Here is an 8,728-nt window from a genome sequence, read left to right as displayed (position 1 = left end):
AGGTATTGTGGAAAAACTCTGACTTTTTACGTTACATCTGAGACCTCACAAAACGCTCCCGGATGGGCTCGAACCACCAAACTTTCGGTTAAAAGCCGAACGCGCTAACCATTGAGCCACGGAAGCTCTGAAATTAAATGGTCGTCAGGTATTGTGGAAAAACTTTGACTTTTTACGTAACATCTGAGACCTCATAGCACCGCTCCCAGGTGTGCTCGAACCACCAAGCTTTCTGTTAACAGCCAAACGCGCTAACCATTGCGCCACGGAAGCCCAAAAATTAAATGATCGTCAGGTATTGTGGAAAAACTTTGACTTTTTACGTCACATCTGAGACCTCACAACACCGCTCCCGGATGGGCTCGTACCACCAACCTTTCGGTTAACAGCCGAACGCGCTAACCTTTGCGCCACGGAAGCCCAAAAATGAAATGGCCGTCAGGTATTGTGGAAAAACTTTGAATTTTTACGTGACATCTGAGACCACACAACACCGCTCCCGGGTGGGCTCGAATCACCAACCTTTTGAATAACAGCTGAACGGGCTAACCATTGCGCCACGGAAGCCCAAAATTTATATGGTGGTCAGGTATTGTGGAAAAACTTTGACTTTTTACGTCACATCTGAGACCTCACAACACCGCTCCCGGATGGGCTCGTACCACCAACCTTTCGGTTAACAGCCGAACGCGCTAACCTTTGCGCCACGGAAGCCCAAAAATGAAATGGTCGTCAGGTATTGTGGAAAAACCTTGACTTTTTACGTCACATCTGAGACCTCACAACACCGCTCCCGGGTGGGCTCGAATCACCAACCTTTTGAATAACAGCTGAACGCGCTAACCATTGCGCCACGGAAGCCCAAAAATTAGATGATCGTCATGTATTGTGGAAAAACTTTGACTTTTTACGTCACATCTGAGACCTGACAACACCGCTCGCGGGTGGGCTCGAACCACCAGCCTTTTGAATAACAGTTGAGCACGCTAACCATTGCGCCACGGAAGCCCAAAAATGAAATGGCCGTCAGGTATTGTGGAAAAACTTTGAATTTTTACGTCACATCTGAGACCACACAACACCGCTCCCGGGTGGGCTCGAATCACCAACCTTTTGAATAACAGCTGAACGGGCTAACCATTGCGCCACGGAAGCCCAAAATTTATATGGTCGTCAGGTATTGTGGAAAAACTTTGACTTTTTACGTCACATCTGAGACCTCACAACACCGCTCCCGGATGGGCTCGTACCACCAACCTTTCGGTTAACAGCCGAACGCGCTAACCTTTGCGCCACGGAAGCCCAAAAATGAAATGGTCGTCAGGTATTGTGGAAAAACCTTGACTTTTTACGTCACATCTGAGACCTCACAACACCGCTCCCGGGTGGGCTCGAATCACCAACCTTTTGAATAACAGCTGAACGCGCTAACCATTGCGCCACGGAAGCCCAAAATTTATAAGGTCGTCAGGTATTGTGGAAAAACCTTGACTTTTTACGTCACATCTGAGACCTCACAACACCGCTACCAGGTGGGCTCGAATCACCAACCTTTTGAATAACAGCTGAACGCGCTAACCATTGCGCCACGGAAGCCCAAAATTTATATGGTCGTCAGGTATTGTGGAAAAACTTTGACTTTTTACGTCACATCTGAGACCTCACAACACCGCTCCCGGATGGGCTCGTACCACCAACCTTTCGGTTAAAAGCCGAACGCGCTAACCTTTGCGCCACGGAAGCCCAAAAATGAAATGGTCGTCAGGTATTGTGGAAAAACTTTGACTTTTTACGTCACATCTGAGACCTCACAACACCGCTCCAGGGTGGGCTCGAACAACCAACCTTTTGAATAACAGCTGAGCACGCTAACCACTGCGCCACGGAAGCCCAAAAATAATATTGTCGTCAGGTATTGTGGAAAAACCTTGACTTTTTACGTCACATCTGAGACCTCACAACACCGCTCCCGGATAGGCTCGAACCACCAACCTTTCGGTTAACAGCCGAACGCGCTAACCTTTGCGCCACGGAAGCCCAAAAATGAAATGGTCGTCAGGTATTATGGAAAAACCTTGACTTTTTACGTCACATCTGAGACCTCACAACACCGCTCCCGGGTGGGCTCGAATCACCAACCTTTTGAATAACAGCTGAACGCGCTAACCATTGCGCCACGGAAGCCCAAAATTTATATGTTCGTCAGGTATTGTGGAAAAACTTTGACTTTTTACGTCACATCTGAGACCTCACAACACCGCTCCCGGATGGGCTCGTACCACCAACCTTTTGGTTAACAGCCGAACGCGCTAACCTTTGCGCCACGGAAGCCCAAAAATGAAATGGTCGTCAGGTATTGTGGAAAAACCTTGACTTTTTTCGTCACATCTGAGACCTCACAACACCGCTCCCGGGTGGGCTCGAACCACCAACCTTTTGAATAACAGCTGAGCATGCTAACCACTACACCACGGAAGCCCAAAAATTAAATGTTCGTCAGATATTGTGGAAAAACTCTGACATTTTACGTCACATCTGAGACGTCACAACACCGCACCCGGGAGGGCTCAAACCACCAGTCTTTCGAATAGCAGCTGAACGCGCTAACCATTGCGACACGGAAGCCCAAAAATTAAATGTTTGTCAGGTATTGAGGAAAAACCTTGACTTTTTACGTAACATCTGAGACCTCACAACACCGCTCCCGGATGGGCTCGAGCCACCAACCTTTCGGTTAACAGCCGAACGCACTAACCTTTGCGCCACGGAAGCCCAAAAACTAAATGGTCGTCAGGTATTGTGGAAAAACTTTGACTTTTTACCTCACATCTGAGACCTCACAACACCGCTCCCGGGTGGGCTCGAATCACCAACCTTTTGAATAACAGCTGAACGCGCTAACCATTGCGCCACGGAAGCCCAAAATTTATATGGTCGTCAGGTATTGTGGAAAAACTTTGACTTTTTACGTCACATCTGAGACCTCACAACACCGCTCCCGGATGGGCTCGTACCACCAACCTTTCGGTTAAAAGCCGAACGCGCTAACCTTTGCGCCACGGAAGCCCAAAAATGAAATGGTCGTCAGGTATTGTGGAAAAACCTTGACTTTTTTCGTCACATCTGAGACCTCACAACACCGCTCCAGGGTGGGCTCGAACAACCAACCTTTTGAATAACAGCTGAGCACGCTAACCACTGCGCCACGGAAGCCCAAAAATAATATTGTCGTCAGGTATTGTGGAAAAACCTTGACTTTTTACGTCACATCTGAGACCTCACAACACCGCTCCCGGATAGGCTCGAACCACCAACCTTTCGGTTAACAGCCGAACGCGCTAACCTTTGCCCCACGGAAGCCCAAAAATGAAATGGTCGTCAGGTATTGTGGAAAAACTTTGAATTTTTACGTCACATCTGAGACCTCACAACACCGCTCCCGGGTGGGCTCGAATCACCAACCTTTTGAATAACAGCTGAACGGGCTAACCATTGCGCCACGGAAGCTCAAAATTTATATGTTCGTCAGGTATTGTGGAAAAACTTTGACTTTTTACGTCACATCTGAGACCTCACAACACCGCTCCCGGATGGGCTCGTACCACCAACCTTTCGGTTAACAGCCGAACGCGCTAACCTTTGCGCCACGGAAGCCCAAAAATGAAATGGTCGTCAGGTATTGTGGAAAAACCTTGACTTTTTTCGTCACATCTGAGACCTCACAACACCGCTCCCGGGTGGGCTCGAACCACCAACCTTTTGAATAACAGCTGAGCACGCTAACCACTGCGCCACGGAAGCCCAAAAATAATATTGTCGTCAGGTATTGTGGAAAAACCTTGACTTTTTACGTCACATCTGAGACCTCACAACACCGCTCCCGGATAGGCTCGAACCACCAACCTTTCGGTTAACAGCCGAACGCACTAACCTTTGCGCCACGGAAGCTCAGAAATAAAATGGTTATCACGTATTGTGGAAAAGCTTTGAATTTTTACGTTACATCTGAGACCCCAAAACACCTCTCCCGGGTGGGCTCGAACCACCAACCTTTCGGTTAACAGCCGAACGCGCTAACCAATGCGCCACGGAAGCCCAAAAATTAAATGATCGTCATGTATTGTGGAAAAACTTTGACTTTTTACGTCACATCTGAGACCTCACAACACCGCTCGCGGGTGGGCTCGAACCACCAGCCTTTTGAATAACAGTTGAGCACGCTAACCATTGCGCCACGGAAGCCCAAAAATAATATTGTCGTCAGGTATTGTGGAAAAACCTTGACTTTTTACGTCACATCTGAGACCTCACAACACCGCTCCCGGATAGGCTCGAACCACCAACCTTTCGGTTAACAGCCGAACGCGCTAACCTTTGCCCCACGGAAGCCCAAAAATGAAATGGTCGTCAGGTATTGTGGAAAAACTTTGAATTTTTACGTCACATCTGAGACCTCACAACACCGCTCCCGGGTGGGCTCGAATCACCAACCTTTTGAATAACAGCTGAACGGGCTAACCATTGCGCCACGGAAGCTCAAAATTTATATGTTCGTCAGGTATTGTGGAAAAACTTTGACTTTTTACGTCACATCTGAGACCTCACAACACCGCTCCCGGATGGGCTCGTACCACCAACCTTTCGGTTAACAGCCGAACGCGCTAACCTTTGCGCCACGGAAGCCCAAAAATGAAATGGTCGTCAGGTATTGTGGAAAAACCTTGACTTTTTTCGTCACATCTGAGACCTCACAACACCGCTCCCGGGTGGGCTCGAACCACCAACCTTTTGAATAACAGCTGAGCACGCTAACCACTGCGCCACGGAAGCCCAAAAATAATATTGTCGTCAGGTATTGTGGAAAAACCTTGACTTTTTACGTCACATCTGAGACCTCACAACACCGCTCCCGGATAGGCTCGAACCACCAACCTTTCGGTTAACAGCCGAACGCACTAACCTTTGCGCCACGGAAGCTCAGAAATAAAATGGTTATCACGTATTGTGGAAAAGCTTTGAATTTTTACGTTACATCTGAGACCCCAAAACACCTCTCCCGGGTGGGCTCGAACCACCAACCTTTCGGTTAACAGCCGAACGCGCTAACCAATGCGCCACGGAAGCCCAAAAATTAAATGATCGTCATGTATTGTGGAAAAACTTTGACTTTTTACGTCACATCTGAGACCTCACAACACCGCTCGCGGGTGGGCTCGAACCACCAGCCTTTTGAATAACAGTTGAGCACGCTAACCATTGCGCCACGGAAGCCCAAAAATAATATTGTCGTCAGGTATTGTGGAAAAACCTTGACTTTTTACGTCACATCTGAGACCTCACAACACCGCTCCCGGATGGGCTCGTACCACCAACCTTTCGGTTAAAAGCCGAACGCGCTAACCTTTGCGCCACGGAAGCCCAAAAATGAAATGGTCGTCAGGTATTGTGGAAAAACCTTGACTTTTTTCGTCACATCTGAGACCTCACAACACCGCTCCAGGGTGGGCTCGAACAACCAACCTTTTGAATAACAGCTGAGCACGCTAACCACTGCGCCACGGAAGCCCAAAAATAATATTGTCGTCAGGTATTGTGGAAAAACCTTGACTTTTTACGTCACATCTGAGACCTCACAACACCGCTCCCGGATAGGCTCGAACCACCAACCTTTCGGTTAACAGCCGAACGCGCTAACCTTTGCGCCACGGAAGCCCAAAAATGAAATGGTCGTCAGGTATTGTGGAAAAACTTTGAATTTTTACGTCACATCTGAGACCTCACAACACCGCTCCCGGGTGGGCTCGAATCACCAACCTTTTGAATAACAGCTGAACGGGCTAACCATTGCGCCACGGAAGCTCAAAATTTATATGTTCGTCAGGTATTGTGGAAAAACTTTGACTTTTTACGTCACATCTGAGACCTCACAACACCGCTCCCGGATGGGCTCGTACCACCAACCTTTCGGTTAACAGCCGAACGCGCTAACCTTTGCGCCACGGAAGCCCAAAAATGAAATGGTCGTCAGGTATTGTGGAAAAACCTTGACTTTTTTCGTCACATCTGAGACCTCACAACACCGCTCCCGGGTGGGCTCGAACCACCAACCTTTTGAATAACAGCTGAGCACGCTAACCACTGCGCCACGGAAGCCCAAAAATAATATTGTCGTCAGGTATTGTGGAAAAACCTTGACTTTTTACGTCACATCTGAGACCTCACAACACCGCTCCCGGATAGGCTCGAACCACCAACCTTTCGGTTAACAGCCGAACGCACTAACCTTTGCGCCACGGAAGCTCAGAAATAAAATGGTTATCACGTATTGTGGAAAAGCTTTGAATTTTTACGTTACATCTGAGACCCCAAAACACCTCTCCCGGGTGGGCTCGAACCACCAACCTTTCGGTTAACAGCCGAACGCGCTAACCAATGCGCCACGGAAGCCCAAAAATTAAATGATCGTCATGTATTGTGGAAAAACTTTGACTTTTTACGTCACATCTGAGACCTCACAACACCGCTCGCGGGTGGGCTCGAACCACCAGCCTTTTGAATAACAGTTGAGCACGCTAACCATTGCGCCACGGAAGCCCAAAAATAATATTGTCGTCAGGTATTGTGGAAAAACCTTGACTTTTTACGTCACATCTGAGACCTCACAACACCGCTCCCAGATAGGCTCGAACCACCAACCTTTCGGTTAACAGCCGAACGCGCTAACCTTTGCGCCACGGAAGCCCAAAAATGAAATGGCCGTCAGGTATTGTGGAAAAACTTTGAATTTTTACGTCACATCTGAGACCACACAACACCGCTCCCGGGTGGGCTCGAATCACCAACCTTTTGAATAACAGCTGAACGGGCTAACCATTGCGCCACGGAAGCCCAAAATTTATATGGTCGTAAGGTATTGTGGAAAAACTTTGACTTTTTACGTCACATCTGAGACCTCACAACACCGCTCCCGGGTGGGCTCGAACCACCAACCATTTGGTTAACAGCCGAACGCGCTAATCATTGAGCCAAGGAAGCTCAGAAGTTAAATGGTTGTCACGTATAGTGGAAAAGCTTTGACTTTTTACGTTACATCTGAGACCCACCACGCCTCTCCCGGGTGGGCTCGAACCACCAACCTTTCGGTTAACAGCTGAAAGCGCTAACCATTGCACTACGGAAGCCCAAAAATTAAATGGTCGTCAGGTATTGTGGAAAACCTTTGGCTTTCTACGTTACATTTGAGATCCCACAACACCGCTCCCGGGCAGGCTCGAACCACCAACCTATTGGTTAACAGCCGAAAGCGCTAACCATTGAGCCACGGAAGCTCAGAAATTAAATGGTTGTCACGTATTTTGGAAATGTTTTGACTTTTTACGCTACATCTGAGACCCCACAACACCTCTCCCGGGTGGGCTTGAACCACCAACACAGCTGAACGCGCAAAAACATTGCGCCACGGAAGCCCAAAAATTAAAAGTTCGTCTGGTATTGTGGAAAAACTCTGCCATTTTACGTTACATCTGAGACGTCACAACACCGCTCCCGGGAGGGCTCAAACCACCAGTCTTTTGAATAGCAGCTGATCGCGCTAACCATTGCGCCATGGAAGCCCAAAAATTAAATGGTCGTCAGGTATTGTGGAAAAACCTTGACTTTTTACGTCATATCTGAGACGTCACAACACCGCTCCCGGATTGGCTCGAACCACCAACCTGTTGTTTAACTGCCGAACGCGCTAACCATTGAGCCACGGAAGCTCAGAAAATAAATGGTTGTCACGTATTGTGGAAAGGTTTTGACTTTTTACGCTACATCTAAGACCACACAACACCTCTCCCGGGTGGGCTCGAACCACCAACCTTTCGATTAACAGCTGATCGCGCTAACCATTGCGCCACGGAAGCCCAAAAATTAAATGTTCGTCAGGTATTCTGGAAAAATTCTGACATTTTACGTTACATCTGAAACGTCACAACACTGCTCCCGGGAGGGCTCAAACCACCAGTCTTTTGAATAGCAGCTGAACGCGCTAACCATTGCGCCACGGAAGCCCAAAAATTAAATGGTCGTCAGGTATTGTGGAAAAACCTTGACTTTTTACTTCACATCTGAGACGTCACAACACCGCTCCCGGATCGGCTCGAACCACGAACCTTTCGGTTAACAGCCGAACACGCTAACCATTGCGCCACGGAAGCCCAAAAATTAAATGGTCGTCAGGTATTGTGGAATAACTTTGGCTTTCTACGTAACATTTGAGATCCCACAACACTGCTCCCGGGTGGGCTCGAACCACCAACCTATTGTTTAACTGCCGAACGTGCTAACCATTGAGCCACGGAAGCTCAGAAAATAAATGGTTGTCACGTATTGTGGAAAGGTTTTGACTTTTTACGCTACATCTAAGACCACACAACACCTCTCCCGGGTGGGCTCGAACCACCAACCTTTCGATTAAGAGCTGAACGCGCTAACCATTGCGCCACGGAAGCCCAATTATTAAATGTTCGTCAGGTAATGTGGAAAAACTCTGACATTTTACGTTACATCTGAGACGTCACAACACCGCTCCCGGGAGGGCTCAAACCACCAGTCTTTTAAATAGCAGCTGAACGCGCTAACCATTGCGCCACGGAAGCCCAAATATTAAATGGTCGTCAGGAATTGTGGAAAAACCTTGACTTTTTACGTCACATCTGAGACTTCACAACACCGCTCCCGGATG

General features: G+C 48.2%; 1 non-coding gene across 1 annotated transcript; it reads right to left on the bottom strand.

The window, feature by feature from the left end:
* Positions 1–8,422: 8,422 nt before the first annotated feature.
* Positions 8,423–8,495, bottom strand: TRNAK-CUU (transfer RNA lysine (anticodon CUU)). Its single transcript has one exon. It is a non-coding gene; the product is annotated as a tRNA-Lys (tRNA).
* Positions 8,496–8,728: the final 233 nt, after the last annotated feature.

Source organism: Phalangium opilio, unplaced genomic scaffold, assembly GCF_054372755.1.
Source record: "Phalangium opilio isolate 3A_F unplaced genomic scaffold, DU_Popi_V2 ptg001865l_1, whole genome shotgun sequence".
Taxonomy (NCBI): domain Eukaryota; kingdom Metazoa; phylum Arthropoda; class Arachnida; order Opiliones; family Phalangiidae; genus Phalangium; species Phalangium opilio.
This window is presented reverse-complemented; position numbering and strand designations above follow the sequence as displayed.